Below are 16,952 nucleotides of genomic sequence, written 5' to 3'. Positions count from 1 at the left end.
TACTAAACCAGGGCACAATCTGAGAAGGTTCTTCTGTGAGGGAGAATCCAGGCCGAGCAAAGCAAGGAGAGCTTCTTGGATGAGGCAGAGTGTATTTCACCAGCTTCACAAACCGCAGAGCTTCTGTGTGTCCATCCACTCATCCATCCGTCTATACATCCGTCCATCCATCCGCCCATCCATCTATCCATCCACCCATCCACCCATCCATCCGTCTGTCCATCCATTCATCTTTGAATTATAATTCGGAAGTGAGAAGTTGTCACTGGGATGCAAGTGAGAACGTATATCTAAATTACAAAATAATCCTTTCAGAGAGAAATTAGGTCTGACTTAGTTACTTGATGGCATTTAAGGCTTTCCAGTAAAGTTGTGTGGAAGACTTCATTAACTGAATGAGCTATGCCTCAGCTTCCGGATTTTGAGAAAAATACACAGAGGGTGTATTTGCTGTAAAACAACAACAACAACATGGAAGCATATATTATTTACATCTATTTAAACTTGTGGTAAAATTTCATGAATGTCATCTTGAGAAAATATGATAGGGTACAAATTCTGCCAGAAGTTAAGTATGCTGCACAAGAGTGGGTGAATATACAGGGTGCTCTGGACCTGAATGAGCAAACTGGGTGTGAATAGGTTACTACCGTACCAGATGGCATTCCCCCACCTAAGGACCTGAAAGCTGTAAAGGGTGGGGTGATAAAGCCAGGAAGGATGGAGCTTGGAGATGGGGGTTATGCTTGAGATTTGGCTTACAAGTGTCTTCAGCAGAACCAGAGAGGACTCCAGGGACTGGTCTTACTCGGTTCCACTAGTGCATATCCCGGCATTATAACTAGAACAATGATTTGTGCTTGCGCACACATTATACTGCTTTGTAGGGCACTTTCCTTGGATAGATCTGTAGTGGTTTATGTTTATTATGCACAATTCTGTGTTTATGTGGTTGTCTTCCCCAGTAGAACACGCTTCACTCCAGTGAATACTTTGGAGGGACTCCTGTTGATGCAGTGGTGGAGCATGGCCTGCAGTGAGGGGCCTGTGGTTTGGCAGGCAGGGCCAGCTACATGCATATAGCCTGCAAGGCCCGAGTGTGTATCTGGTGGCTGAACCTGCCTGGACATTTGGAATGGGCTCACTGAGGACAAGTCAGAGGAGGGAAAGACTTTAAGTCAGTGTAGCTGGTTGGTGGAGAGTGGGTGGCAGACGGGAAGGTGTTCTGGACACAGGAGCAGCAGGTGTGGACACCTGAACCCAGAGTCTTGGGCCAGTGGTGTCGTGGTTTGCTGCCTTCCCAGGGTCAAAGCCACATGTCTCGTTCTCCACACAGGGAGCAGAGATAGTGCACACATGCATTTATGATGGCTCCCCTGACAGATGACAAAAGATGACAAAGGAAACCAAGTTCCCAGGCGGCAGGTGCTGCTGGGCAGCTTTGCAGGTGGCATGGTAAGCTGGATAATTCTGTGGATGGCCACATTTCGTCAGTTTTCTAAATTGTTTTATAGTCATGATCTCATTTGGTTTTTAAGATAGTCCAAAGAAGACAAATCGTAAGCAAAGTAAGGCCCAGAACCTAAGACCTGGACCCTGTATAGGTCCCACTGGGGCGTTGCTGGTGCCCTAAGAGATGTAGGCTGAGGGTGGGAGTGGATGCTGCCCTTGCATGTTATCACCTGTGCTGGACTCCCTTTGCCTCCTGCTCGGGTCTTGCTGGGGCCAGAGCGTTTACCAGATTACTCAAGTGTAGCTTTTAAAGCACCTACTTTTAATGATTTTAGTTATTTTACATAGAAACCTTTCAGAAATGTGTGGTACCTTTCTTATCGTTTTCCTGTCTTTGAGCATCATTGTTCTTTTATAATAATAGAAATGCCTTTTAAAGAACTCTTAAGGCTTATAGTTCTATTTGCTGTTATAGTTAATACTTAATACATAATTAAGACAGTTATATAGTTTTGCTTATCTTTCCAACTTTTAAGGATTTTCTTTTTCTTTTCTTCTCTGTGGGTCTGTGGGCATCAGTCATTTTGTGCTGGGTGCCCATATGCTGCTTACAAAAGCTCTCCTCTCTCTGTACCTGAGGTAGCTTGTTGGCACCTATCTCCTCTGGTCAGGTAAAGCAGATGACCGCATGTGTGGTTAAGCTCTGAGCCCTGCATGTGGGACCTGTAGGCATGCCTCTGGATGAAGTACAGCCCTGCTTGTTGATGCCCCTTCTGACCACGTGGACAATGATTACTGGAGTAGTGACCTTGGATGGGTGATAGTTATTTTGTGTGTGTGCCTTCTCAATGTTTTCTGGGAGGGTGCAGGGCAAGGTAGCAGCCAATATAAAGCTATTGACTTACTGGGTGAATTATATTATTCTCTGCCTTATAAGCTATTTTTAATCAGTAATTTTTATAACAAATATATGTGAACTATTACTTACACAAGCTGTGTGTGACCTAAGTCTGTATCTTAGGCAAAATGCTTGCATAGTTTATCAAAACTTTGTTGTAATGCCTGCCTTCCAGACATAAGAATATGATGTCATTTCAGCCCTTTCTGAACAGGATTTAGAAGGCAGGCAGTGGAGGAGTGCCACAGCAGTTATTAGCAGTTAAGAGGGATGTAGAGATGGTTACCTGAAAGTTCTCCTTTGTTTTGACTTTGCCTTTGTGTTCCTTACATTTTCTTAGGGCTAGAGTAATGAACCTTTCTTCTTCCCATTTTGGAGTTACAGGAGTAAGCTTGTCTAGATTTGGCAATCCAATTAGTTGATAAAGTAACATGAAGGTTTTACTTTTTAAGCTTGTTGGGGAGGAAAAAATTTTACTCTGCCCTTCAAGGTTTTTCTGGATGGTCCAAGAATCAAATGGACATGAGACAGTTAACGGGAGAAAGTCAAACAAGAGTTTAATAACAATGCCTCCTGTGTACATTTGAGAGACCCGAGAAGACTGAATTACTCCCCCAGATGGCCAAAGCTATCACCTTAAATGCCATTTACAGGTAAACACGAGATATTGGGGGTGGGGAGGCAGTTATGGAGGTGACAAGGAAAAGCACTGTAAACAAGGGTGTGATTGTTATGCAGATTTAAGTCTTTGCCTTCTAGAGATTTAAAGTCATCATCTTCCTGGTGCTGTTGGAGATTTCCCTTATACATGTAAATGCCTCTTACAATAGGGTGACTTTTCTTTGGTTTTCAGACCTTTTCCTGTTATTTCTTAAAAATAGCCAGTTTAGGATAATCAATAAGCCAAAGAGACAGCATTCTGGGGTGGAAAAATTCACTCTCCTACCACCTTTATAGACCAGAAATAATATAGATGTACTTGTTTGATATGTATACTGAGTAAGTAATACATTATGGTTGAAAATGGTATAAAACTTTATTATTACATGTATACTAATACAGAAAGAGAAAGGCATACAATTTTTAAAGGACTAAAAAAACCTTGGTGAATAAAAGGCACCAGAATTTTCATGATTTGAAAATCTCTTGGCAATTTAAAAACACTTGCAGGATCTAAAAATGTCACATATCTTGAATACTCATGGAAAATAGGGACATGCATGCATCTTAAAGAACTTTGATTCATTTGATGCTGCATGGATCAGTCTTTATGTCTCCCTTTGTGTTTTGCTTTCATTAACTGCAGTTGAGAACTGTCGTAGGTGCTGCTTCCTATAAAAATAAAATCAGTTCCTGAGTTTTCAGTTGTACAAATGAAGGTCATGAATGAAAAGTCATATGGCAGCAAGTCTGTGCAATGAAGCTGTCAGAGCTTCACGTAAAGAACGTAAGACTTGGAATCAAATGCCTGCAGTTTGAATGTTGAATAGTGTGGATGTTAGCTCCTCCAGCTACTGGCTGTGGATGCCAGGCAAGGCACTGCATTTCTGAATGTTTTCCCTACTCTGTAAAATGAGAATCTTAACTATCCTGAGGCTTCCTTCTCTCATCTTCCCCCCTCCCTTCCTTTTTTTTTTTTTTTTTTTTTTTTTTTTTTTGCCGGGATAAAGATGAAATAATGAATGTGAAAGTGCTTTGTAAACTGTAAAATTCAGCACAAATGTGATGCATCGTTAGGGCATTGTTACAAAATCTCGGGGACACAGAATAGAAAAGTTAATAATTCTCATTGTTATATAATGTTTGAGTGGCAATTGTGTGTTCTGGGTACTCAGAGACTCTGGCTCTCCCTTAGCGTCGTACTTAATTTGCCATTGTTGTTCACATATTCTATTTTAGATTGCTAGGTAGGCAACTAAATACATACCTTATTATACGGTGTGGGTGTCGTGTGGGTGAATTAACCTCGGGATGACGAACTTAACTTTTACCAATTTTGACTAGTATATATTTAAATAATCAAATTTTAAGATTTCATAGTATATGCTTTAAAAAATTTTTATGTTCTTTTTGCATTTATCTTGTGGTTATGTTAACAACAGAAAATACAGTACAAGTGTTCTATCCCAAGCACCGTGCAGATTAGCTGATCTGAGCAGAAGGAATAAGGCTTGTGTGTGTTCTTTCAGAATGTAATGCAATAGTGGCAATAATTGGTTTAAGAAAATTATTTTTCTTTTAAAGCTAGATTTTCTTTGATACAAAAATGACTTGAGCTTTTCCTTCCTAACCTCCTTCCCTCCTTCTTTCCTTCCTTCTTTCCTCTGTTAAAATCCCTTTGCATTTAGCTTTTGTTTGCATTTAGTTTTGATTCCTAAGTAATTAGAATTGTAAAGTGGTTATAAATGAACGGGAAGGGTGGATGTGCTGCATTATTAGAATTGTTTCCAAATAGAAAAGGTAAAATCATTTTCTTTTTCTGTGGGGGATGGGGGCAAACAGTAGGAAGTTTTACACTGAGGCATTTCACATAAGACACAATGTTGAGGTCAGATTTTGTGTTGGACCCTCTCAACCAGCATAAGGAAATTCTGACCCATTTTTAGAAGAGATGTTACTGACAGCATTTACTAACATCAGCACTGGACAGAAGAAATGAGAGGATGGAGCCTGGAATAAAAACCTTTGGGGGAAATAGGATTATGGAGAATAATTGCTAAAAAGCATTTTCTTACTTCAAGAGTTAGAGACAAGGCACATTTTTAGAAATTATCTTTTGGCTGTAGGGAAATTCAAGCCAGATTTTGCCTTCTGCTTCGGCACCCTGCCTTTGTTGTAAATATCATTCCCCAGAGAATTCAGGGGAATAACTCCATGAAGGCTTTAGCGCAAATCTGGGAGGATCTCCTGCCAGTGCCAGGGAAGCACATGCTCAGGATCCGAGGGTGCCGCTGTCCTGGCTCATTATTTTCCCACCCGTGGGTAAGAAGAAATTTGTAGTGTTGGGGCAAAGCCTTTCACCTACATTACAAATGATGCCTTTGCCTTTTTGAGGCAGTTACCCTGCCTGATGCATAGGCGTGCCAAAAAGTATTTAATGAGCGTGGACTGGATTCTCACGGCGGTGGGTCATCCTGTCACCTGTGTGTCACTGCCATCTGTCGTAAAGCTCAGTTTTGGGGAGACGGGGCGGGTTGCACTCATTCACAGTCAGGTATGGTCTGTCCCTGTCTCAGGTTTATTTGTTCATAAAGGTGCACTAGAAGCCTAGGGAGGCCTGGGCAGGCAGGACGTGTGGGCAGCTACTGAAGACATCAAAGCTGTGGAGGCCCAGGCTGGAGGCAGGCAGTGGAGGCCCAGGCCACAGGCAGGCATTGTGGTAGAGACCTGGGCTGGAGGCAGGTGGTAGAGGCCTGGGCTGGAAGCAGGTGGTGGAGGTCTGGGCTGGAGGCAGGGCTCTGTGCTTTGACAGGCTCTTTCTGCCTGGGCAGTGTCCCTCTGCTTTGCACACCCCCACCCCCTTACTCTGCACAGTGTGTCAGGTGGCTGAGTGACTAGGACCACAAGTGTGGCTCTCTAGCCTCTGGCCCGTCACCTCCTATCTGCAAGAAATCAATTGCATAACTTCCTTTTGCCTCGCTTAACCTCATCTATAAAATAGAATGAATGGTACCTTGTTCAGAGGATTAAATTAAATAATAGATATGTAGGACAATGCACCGAATATTTAATCAGCTGTTATATATATATTTTTTTATTGAGGACTTCCACATTAATCATCTCAGATGTGGTCATAGCCGTCTTACTAAAGGTGGGATGTGTTTTACATAAAATTGACTTTGAGAAGTCAGTGACCTGGTGACTGTCACTCAGCCCCTGCGGAGGTACTGACTCACTGCTGTGTCCTCTCCACAAACTGCCCTGTCTTCTGGGGTGAGGGGGGCAGGACTGGGGCTGGTTTGGGCGGCCCAAAGTTTGTACAGTAGATAGAATGATGCTGATTAAAGCAAGCAAACAACGACGTCAAGAGGAGGCTCGTTTCTGTACCTCCAATTAATTTTTCATGAATGTGTTCAAGTAGTGCATAAACAGTCTGTCCAGTTTTTGCAGAATTATTCCCTGTGTAGCAGATTTCCCGGTTTGAATAGTGAGTCTTGCATTTACTGTGGGAAGTAGACGGGAAGAGACAGCTGCCTTCCCGTTTCTGGGATTCACTCAGAGCCTTGCCATGGAACGTCTGGAATGTGAGGTTTCCTGTAAGGGCTGCTTTTGCCTGCATTCTTCCTTAGGAAGAGTTTCCAAAGAGCTGTAAATTATAATAAGATTAGAGTGCTTCTTTTTTGTGATTGATGTTTAGTCCTCATAACTCTATGTTGGTAGAAAGACTATAGATGTCATAAATGGAATTCATTAAGTTATGTTTCCGTATTTTCACCCTCTGTGTTGCTCCTCAGAGTAATTGGTGTAATTTTGTTTTGAGGGGTGTATTTGAGCGTCTGTGTATGTTGTATGTCAAGATTTTCTTTGCAAGTAGCCACTGCACTCCCTTTTATGTTTGCTAGTATGATAAAATATGTGGGGGCGAGCATATGGGATCTGTTCTCCAGGATGCATTCTAACCCAAGGATAAGAATTATGGGATTCTTCTTTTTTTAAAAAAAGATTTTATTTATTTATTCATGAGAGACACACAGAGAGAGAGGCATAGATATAGGCAGGGAGAGAAGCAGGCTCCATGCAGGAAGCCTGATGTCAGACTTTATCCCAGGACTCTAGAATCACACCCTGGGCCGAAGGCAGGCGCTCAACTGCTGAGCCACCCAGGCGTCCCTTATGGGATTCTTTTCATAAGATGCATCATATGACCTAAGTGAACAGGAGATGTTTCTTTGCCACACACATGTAAATATCTATCTACAGATAGAATGATGCATTTGGAATTTGTAGAAAAGTAAAGAACAAATGCTAAGGGACGTGCTAGAGGTCATGGGAATGGCTTGCATTACATTGAGATGCTTACATAATGATAACAATTAGCTTGTGATATTTGCAGTTATTTTGAATGTTTACTCTTTGAAACATTGCATCCAGGCAGCTTACTGTAGTTGTACGGTAACATTTTTTGGCTAAGAAAACAATCTTTGGTTGTTAGGTTAGAATATGATATTCCTATCTCTTTATTTTCTGTTTATAATTATTCCCCAGGTGGCTGTTAGAGATATCTTTGTTTGCTTGAATGTCCCAGATTATATATCTCACCAAAGATTATGATCATTAGCATTTTTTATTGGATCAGACCTATTCATTTATTTGGATACAAATGAAACTGTTCTAAGAAGTAATCCCAAATCTCTGAGGAAAATTAACAAAATGAGTAGGTAAGAAAATGTTTAGATTTGTCACAAATCCCTTTTGGAATAAATTAAAATAGATGTAAATATACTCAACTAAAGCATCCGCTTGTTTTATTGAGTACCGTGATTACAAATCCTGTATGACACTTGCTGTGGCCAGACGTTTCCTAAGTTAATTGTCTACAAATATGGATCTACAAATTTTTGCAAGTTTCCTTACCTGACCACAGATATAATTAACGGGCTGTCTCTGAGTGTACACTGAGTGAGAAGCAGTATGTTATTGAACTCCCCCTCCTTCCTAACAACAGTGAACACACACACACACACACACACACACACACACACACACCACACCACTTGACTTTGTGCTTTGGAGACAAATCCAATCTGTGATGGTGTGTTTATGCCAAGACTAAATTGGTGCCTACAGTCTCATGAAATGATGAATAATAACCATTGCTCTTCACAAAGATTATAACAAGGAAGATCCCTTTGAGGAACTTACCTTCTTCTGATGCCTTTTATATATGTATTTTTGAGATTTTATTCGATTATTCATGAGAGACACAGAGAGAGAGGCAGAGACATAGGCAGAGGGAGAAGCAGGTCCATGCAGGGAGCCTGATACAGGACTGGATCCCAGGACCCAGGATCAGGACTTGAGCCAAAGGTAGATGCTGAACCCTAAGCCACCCAGGCACCCCTCTGATGCCTTTTATAAATTCATTCTCAACACTAGGCATATACTCAGGACACTACTTTATTGGGATCTCACTTGCCTGCTCGTCTCTCCACTAGAGTGACTGCATACAGTTTTCCAAGAAGAGTGCCCCTGCCCAGGGGAAGCCCCTTCCTGCTTCTCAGCAGTGGTCGGTCGGGTGTCTCTACTTGGTGTGTGGCTTGGCTGCCCAGTTCCCTCTCCCCTCTCTCTCCACTCTGGATGAAGGCTAGTGGGTCTTTGTGGAACTAGCAGCTGGGGGAGACATAGTCGCCCACTTTCAGGAGGTACCACAGAGCAGTGATTGCCACCTCCAGCCTTGAGTTAGGACAGGTCAGACACCCGAGGACTCACCTGGACTGTGTCAGGTGGACCCTGTCTGTATATGCTCATTCTCCCAGTAGCAGGAATGGCCTTCTGTTTTTCCAGAACGAGCACTCTGCTTTTCTTCTCTAGACACTGAGTTGTGGAAGTGAGCAGTTGTCATTTTTGCCACAACTACTACAAGCTTACGGTCAAATCTCTGGCTTGTCTGTAGTGTGTGTATATACCCTTTCTGTGGGGTGTGTTTTGTCTTTTCCCTATTTCTGCCATTTTATTTCCCTGTTCTTTTTTGCTTTCTTTCTTATTTGTTTCATGGGGGTTTTCTTGTTTTCTCTATGTACTTTATGTGTACGTGTAATGCATACTCTCCGGAATGAGGCAAGGTAAGTAATCTTCATTTGTTCACTATTTCGTACAGTCCTGGGGCAGGGGATGTATTATCTTTGATTTACCCAAGAGCAACCAGCGGTTTCAAGGTCATGTGGGATGGAGGTTTGGCTGTAGGTCTGTCTCCCAAAAAACCCAGGCTTATCATACTGACCGTACCACGTTCCTTTTCAGGAGAACCACACCTGCAATGTAACGACTCATGATACCCCACAGACACAAATGAACTTCATTGGGCGGCCTGCAGATGCATCCATACAACAAGCCAAACGCGCATATCCCGATTTGCAAGGTTGATCTGAGGGAGAGGTTCTAGATGTGCTCTGGGCCCCATCCCAGATCTACTGAATCAGGAACTCAAGAGACTGGGGCCCAGCACCTGCTCCTGCCCTCTTTACTTTGAGAACCACTCAGAATAATTTTAGGGGAAAAAAAAAAAGACAATTGTTTTACTGGTAGAATTTTTTAAAATAACGGACCCTTCATGTCTGTCTACATTTGAATTCAGTTGGTAAAGATTCAGTTTTTATACGTAGCTGCAGGAAAATATCTATTATGGGAAAAGGGGAATTTTTTTTAAATGATCTACATTATTCCTCATCTCTAATACTCCTCCAAACTACCATTCCCCTTTTCCTTTGGAGTCAGAGATGCTGGGTTTTTAAATGTTAAATTGTTTGTTGCTTTCGTTAATTATTGCATTCTTTCTTTCTTCTGAGGGGACTTTTCGTTTTGTTTTTTTTTTCCAGCCTGCAATTTCTGTAACTATAAACAGAGTTGACCTATAAGTAGAGATTTTTTTTTCAAGTAGAGCTTTTATAATAACTTTGCTAAGGCGATCCCACCCTCTGAAGATATGGTGGAGAGCTACTATTCATTCTTTAATTTCTTCCTGGTACTTGGAGGCCTCAGAAATGTGCGGTCTCCATAGGGGCTTGGTTTTGAGAAGTAGAGAAGCGAGGGTCTGTCTCACAAATGTATAAAACCAAAGGCACTTGCTTTATTCAGCTGTGTGAGGATCAGACCGAGGGAAAGGCTGTGTTTTGCTACATGGTGACTTTCTTTGTTCTCAGAAATGAGTCTGGTCCATCCTTTGCAGTAATGGGGAATCTCTTCCCCCAAGGGGCTGACAGTCACACAAGGGGTGATGATGCTATGACCGGCCCGTTGTGGACCCTAGACGGGGTGGGGGGGACCCCTGTGCAGTTTACTTAAAACTGTGTGATCCCATCTTGGGTGGAAAGCACTGAAGAGCAGAACATGTTTTACAGAAGTGTCTCAGTCAGGATGTCCTGGACGTGTCCCATAGCCCTAAGGTCCCCTTGTGTTTTGAGCTTCTGTGCCTGAAGGGACACTCATTCACCTTTGTCACTGAAGGTATTGGAGCCAGCCTATGTTGACACTCTGGTGTGTCCGACCCGGACAAGGACAGCTTTGGCCACAGCTACTGCCCCCATAGGGTTACATAATCTGGGCAGAAGTTCTCTGGCCGAGATTTACCAGGGTCCCTGGATCAAAGTCAGAGCAAGTCCCTCTTTTTTTGTTCTTGATTTGAAGTCACAAAGTTATTTTTGAAATCCAGTGATGGAGATGAGCCCTGTTCTCGCAGTTGATGGTAAGGTTCAGAGCACAGTTGTGTTTTCGTTTGGAGTCTCATCCTCAAAACAGTGATTCTCTGAAGTAGGAGAAGTTTGTGGGAATTACAGTGGAAAGCTATTTCTAGGGACAGAGGTCCCACTGTCTCTGTTCTCGAGGCATTCGGAGTAACTGTTACCTGATGTTTGACCTCTGGTCTCCCCATCTGAGCTTTCTACTCAAACTGGAATTCCATTTTCTTTGATTGGAAAGCTGCATAGCTTCTGTGGCTTCCTGCCTGGTGAGGGATGGCATTCCTCCCTGCCTCTGTTAGCTCAGACTCTTTATGTCCTTTTAAAAAAATATATTAGTTATGTCACTGTCACCTTGAATATTAGGTAGGCACTGTCTCTTGGTGGTTGTTTGTATTCCACTTCTACATGTCTGAGGTCACTTTTGTTAAACTCAGGTTTTAAATAAGATATAATACCTGATAGATGTGTTTGTTAACTTCATAGATCACACACACTGCTTTGGGGGTTGGTCTCCCCACTTTACTCTTGGTAATTACTAATAGGTTTTAATTATGTGTGTAATGTTATTATTTATCTGTGATTCTGTAACCGTAAATTTAATCATGTAATAAAAATGTAGGAAATTATTTCATTCAGCGAATAAATCTGTAGTGATATAGATAATGCAGCATTTTGGGAAAGAAACAACAGATGACAGTTTATTATTGTTCAAACTGTCTCACTTAACTAATGCTAAGAAGATTGATTTTTTTTTATGCCCCCACCCTTACTCTCAGGTAGATGTTAAGGATGATGCATGAATTTATGAAATGCCAGGTGATTGAGCTGAAATTAACCTTCTTCTGTCTGATTAGAAGAAAATAGGTGGCCTCATATACAATGTACAGGAAAACAATAAATACAGTTATTTTGATACTGATACTTATTTTATTGTTAAAATAAGATCCATTGCACCAGACTGATGTGCAGTAGAGCTAGACAGAGCTTTAGATGTGGAGCACATGAGGACTCCATCCAGCTGATTCTGGAAGAGCTGTCCTTGTTGTTCTGTCTCTCCAAGATTTCCTTTCTTCTTCACTTTTTCCACTGAGAAGACTCACTCTCACTAAGTAGAAAGGCCCTGCACCTTAGATCTTTTTTGAGGCTGTAGGCGTCATGCTTTTTGTGAGATTACTTCACCGTTTCCCTATCTGTGTTTAAAATAACAGGGTTGTCAAGTATACGTTTCTCTAAGAATTTTTCTATCATAGAAAAAATTTTTCATCTCCAAATATGCTCTGTAAGTGTGTGCTGTCAGGGTTAGTCATGGTGGTCAGAACGGAGTGTTCTCAAAGGTGATGCAGAATAAGAACTAGAACAAAGAATGGAAAGGAAAGACTTCCTTCATAAACAAATAATGTGGGCAGTGGGCCCTAGATAGGACACTCAAAGCACAAGCAACAGAAGAAAAAAATAGATAAATTGTATCTCATCAAAATTAAGAACTTTTGTGTACCAAGGGAACACTATTGAGGAAGTGAAAAGATAACCTACAGGATGGGAGAAAATATTTGGAAATCATATTATCTGATAAAGGTTTAATATCCAGAAAATATAACTAACTCCAGAACGAAAAGACAAACAACTCAATTAAAAAATGACCAAAGGACTTGAATAGATATTTCTTCAAAGAAGACCCACAAATTGCCAATAAGGACATAGAAGGATGCTCATCATTAGTCATTAGGGAAATGCAGATCAGAACCACAGTAAGACCACGTCTCACATCTACTACAGTAGCTATAATCCAAAAAATGGAAAATATGTGTTGATGAGGATGTGGGAACTTAAGACCCTTGCCCACTGTTGATGGGAATGTAAAACAGTGCAGGGAAAATAGTTTGGTGAGTCTTTCAAAAGCTAAGCAAAGAATTACCATGTGACCCAGCAGTTCCACTCCTAGATATGTGCCCAGGGGAACAGTAACCAGGGATTAAAATGCTCATAGGCTAATGTTCACACAGCAATTCTCACAACAGTAAGGGTCGAAACAACCGAGGTGTCCATCAGCAGATGAGAGGATAAACAAAATATGGTATATATGTGCAATTGAATATGATTCAGCCTTAAAAAGGAAAGAAGTTCTGACAAATATTACAACATGGATGAATCTTGAAGACATTGTGCCAGATGCAAAAGGATAAATATTGTGTGATTTCGCTTAGATAAATTCTCCAGCATCGGCTGATTTATTGAGATAGAAAATGTAAGAGGTTACCAACCTGGGGTGAGTGAAAAGGAGAGGGTGGGAAGTGATTGTATTTAATAGCAGAGTTTCTGTTTGGAGATCCTTAAAAAAGCTTTGAAACGAAATAATGGTGTTGGCTGCAAAACGTTGTGAATTTAATTACTGCCATTGAATTGTACACTTAAAGATGGCTAAAATAGCAAATTTTATATTACATAGTTTTGAAAATATGAATTGAAAAAATATTGAAAAAATATGCCACAAACCGTGGCACACTTTAAATGAGTTAGTTATGTGGCATGTGAATTATATCTCAATATAGTTATTTTAAAGAGCCCAAATAATATGAATATTTCAGTGGACTTAGTTGATTTTATGAGCTTCGGCCATGGAGGAAAACTGATCATATGCATATGTCTGCTGTGGAAAGGGGGGACCCCAATGACCCCACTCGTACTCTTCACCATTCAGCCCTGCTTCCTGGACAGTACAGGTGGTGGGAAGCTTTTGCTCAGTGTTCACCTAGTTATATAAACAGCCTTAGGGATCTACCTGGAAAAGTTTCCATCCCATTCACACATACATCCCTTGGTCAGTTATTCAACAGAGGGTGGGGAGAGAGAGAGAGAGAGAGAGAGAGAGAGAGAAACCAAGTCTGTATGATTCCTGCAGGTCATTATACATTAAATTGTATGCAATTGCTAAAATCTGTTCTCCATGTAATTACATTTTAAAGTACATTCAAATCAATGTTGAAGTAGCCATGCTTGGATTCTCTGCTTTTGTACTGACGTTCCAGGGGTTTCAAGGAACATGAAGTGGTTTCAGATAATGAGTGTTTCACGTACAATTTTTCCTAATTGCGAATGAGTTCTTTATATAGACAATGGGGTTTAATTGAAACCAAAATGAAACCAGTACAGTAAAAATGATTTAATATGATAACAATTTATTCTTGTTAGTTTTTAAATTGAAAGCAATTGCTGCTTCTCAGCTGATTAAAATTCTCAAGTGTGCTTGAATTAAGAGAAACCTCATAACTCAAACTAGGCTAATTGAAAGTAGTTTTTTAATATTTCTTTGAGCTTTACTTGGACAGTTTATAAATTAATTTATAGCTAATTAAGAAAATAAAGAGTTTCAATTTGAACGTGTCATTCACGTTGTCTGGCTTTCCAAATGTAGGATCATGATATTTCCAAACCCCAGGTTAGGGGAAACACTTTTGGGGGTGGGGCCCTGGCCATAGGTTGCTGAGGTCATACCTCGGATAGCACCCAGCTTTCTAGAATTCTTTCTTCCTGATTCTGTTCTCATGTTGTTATCTAAGGAGAACAAAGAATACGTACCTGCTATGCTGTGGGCCCTTTGTAATTAAATTTTTCTGTGTCCCAGCCCATTCATTCCTGTGTCTTGAGCATGCTGCTGAATGCCAACCGTGTCTCTCACACGCTACACAGACTAACTTTTCAACTCTTAGGAGCTCTGCAAAAGTTCTCTCAACGCTTACTCATCACATCCTCCCACACCATCTACCCACTTGCACATCAAAACTCCTGAAATAGTGTAAAGTCGTTTATCTCTGTATTTAAGAAAAAGCACACACAGCATGAAAATCCTGGTATCAGGGATTCTGATAACTGCAACAAAGTCTGGGCCTTTTAAACTCATCAGTCTGTTAACCCTCAGTTAAGTAAGGGATCTTTTCAATATCTGGATTTTTTTTTTTTTTTTTTTTTTTTTTAAGGGCCGACACTTGGAGTATTCAGAACATTGCAGTTCTTGTTATGGTGAGGAAAATGCAAGTGCAAAATCTCTGTAATCTGTAATTCTGGAGGTTTTAGACCAGCTTCCTGGATTAGTGGATTTCACCACTTTTTGAAGCAGCACACTTGAAAAAAACTTACCGTTTTGGATAGAAGCCTTTTAAATTTTGCTTAAAAATGACGTGTGCTACCATGACTTCCAAATTAGAGCCAACTAAGATCACTTAACCTTTTCTGGACTGAAGTAAATGGAAATCAGCGCTGTGCTAACACATTTTGCCTGGATCATTGTACCGAAGCCTCCGTACATCCCTGTGAGGCACTGATGAGATCCTCGGCAAATATGTAAGGAAAACGAATGCCACAGAGATTAGGTTTTCTTGGCCTTTGAGCACAGAGTTTCAAAACCCCAGGCAAAGCTGATCCCAGAGTAGCACTGTTCTCTTAATTTCTGATGGTTTAAGATTTTTATAATTTATAGCTGTTTTTGTTTGTTTTGCTGATGTACCTTGGCATTGGTTTATAATCCAGATAAGCAAGGTTTGGCACAATGTCTGAGCAAGGGGAGTAAGCCGCTTTCGAGTGAAAGATTGCGAGAGGCAACCTTGTTAGTAAATGGCACTCACTGGCATCTGGAGAGTCGATCTTCCGTGATGTATTCCCAACTGCCATTCCTTCCTTCTTTCTTTAAGTAAGTTTAAAACGGTTTAATAATTTTGTGCCATTTTTAAAAGCTTCTGTATCGTGCACTTTCTTTGATAACATTTCTGGCATTTGCTTTTTACGAGCATTTGGGTTTCTCTGGTTCCTTTCCCTCCCCTCCTTCTCCCTGCGGTTCCTGTGTCATAGGTTTAAAGGCATAGGGCATGGCCGGGTCTCTTGGCATCTAAGCTGATTATAAAGAAATTTCTTTCTTTACAGGGTTTCTTTCTGGGATGAACTTTTCAATAGCAGGTGCTCTCTGATGGCTCCACTGTGTGCATGTTTTACCATACGGATTTTATTAGGCATTTTAGGGTGGAGAAGAAGTGCGTTATTTAAGGTTGTCCAGGGAAACAGAACCAATCCCAACCAGAACCAACTGTGGGTGTGTGTGTACAGAGAGAAAGAGAAACAGAGAGGGACGTTGATTTTAAGGAGTTGGCCCATGTGATTGTGGGGGGAGCTGGCAAATCTGGAATTTGTATGGCAGGCTGGAAGTTCGGGCAGGAATTGGTGTTTGCAGTCTTGAGTCCAAATTTTGCAGGGCAGCGAGCTGGCAGCTGGGGCAGGGTTTCTGTGTTGCAGTCCTGAAGAGAATCCTTTCTTGAGAGAAACCTCAGTCTTTGCTCTTAAGACCTTTCACTGATTGGACAAGGCCCACCAAGTTATGGAAGGTCATCTGCTTTACTCAGAGTTGACTAACTTCAACGCTAATCACATCTAAAAAATATTTTCACAGTAACGTCTAGACTGATGTTTGGACCAGACAGCTGGGCACCACAGCCCAGCTCTCACAGGAAGAAAGTTTAAAGGCAGCCCGGGTGGCTCCGTATGTGATCCTGGAGTCCCGGGATCGAGTCCCACGTCAGGCTCTGTGCATGGAGCCTGCTTCTCCCTCTGCCTGTGTCTCTGCCTCTCTCTCTCTCTCTCTCTCTCTGTGTGTGTATGTCTTTCATGAATAAATAAATAGAATCTTAAAAAAAATAAAAGGAAAACAGTTTAAGAAAATAACCTACTAGTTAGCAGCGAGGGGTATGAGAACATGAGGGAGAGGCCTCTCTGTTCCTGGGATTTGCTGTTCTTGATCAGCCTCCCATATTCTTTTACCAATGAGGATCATATGCAGCATGCCAAATTTGAAAGGGAAAGGTCTCTTCCATGCCGGAAGAAATCAGTTTTGACCTTCTCAATATTATATTGTGAGCAATATAGGCAATTCATACTTTAAGAAGCTTAGTCATTTTTTAAGCTTAAATTGGTGAAAATCATTTCCAGCGTTTTTGTTTTTTAGTTTTCTAAAGTTATGAATGTATCTTTAAAATATGTAGTTTGCTTTACAGTATAATCTCCATCAGCAACAGATAAATTTGATTAAGGTCTTGTAAAAAGTTTCTTTTTCTCAAATATTTAGTACACTATATAGAATAAGAATTGGAGATAAGAATAAAAGTATAAGTAGTTGAATCTTACTCTACGGCTTTTTTTTCCTGACACCTTTTTTGTTCTGATAG

The 16,952-nt window shown here is 41.0% G+C and overlaps 1 protein-coding gene and 1 long non-coding RNA gene across 2 annotated transcripts in view; one reads left to right on the top strand and one right to left on the bottom strand.

Moving 5' to 3' along the window:
- PDE10A (phosphodiesterase 10A) overlaps positions 1-16,952 on the top strand; it is a 298,525-nt gene that overhangs the window by 19,829 nt on the left and 261,744 nt on the right.
- Positions 6,077-16,952, bottom strand: part of LOC102152011 — a 54,747-nt gene continuing 43,871 nt past the window's right edge. The window contains exon 7 of the long non-coding RNA XR_005353789.1: positions 6,077-6,656. This is a non-coding gene — a long non-coding RNA (uncharacterized LOC102152011). The remainder of the gene's footprint in view (positions 6,657-16,952) is intronic.

Source organism: Canis lupus, chromosome 1, assembly GCF_011100685.1.
Source record: "Canis lupus familiaris isolate Mischka breed German Shepherd chromosome 1, alternate assembly UU_Cfam_GSD_1.0, whole genome shotgun sequence".
NCBI classification, from domain to species: Eukaryota; Metazoa; Chordata; class Mammalia; order Carnivora; family Canidae; genus Canis; species Canis lupus.
This window is presented reverse-complemented; position numbering and strand designations above follow the sequence as displayed.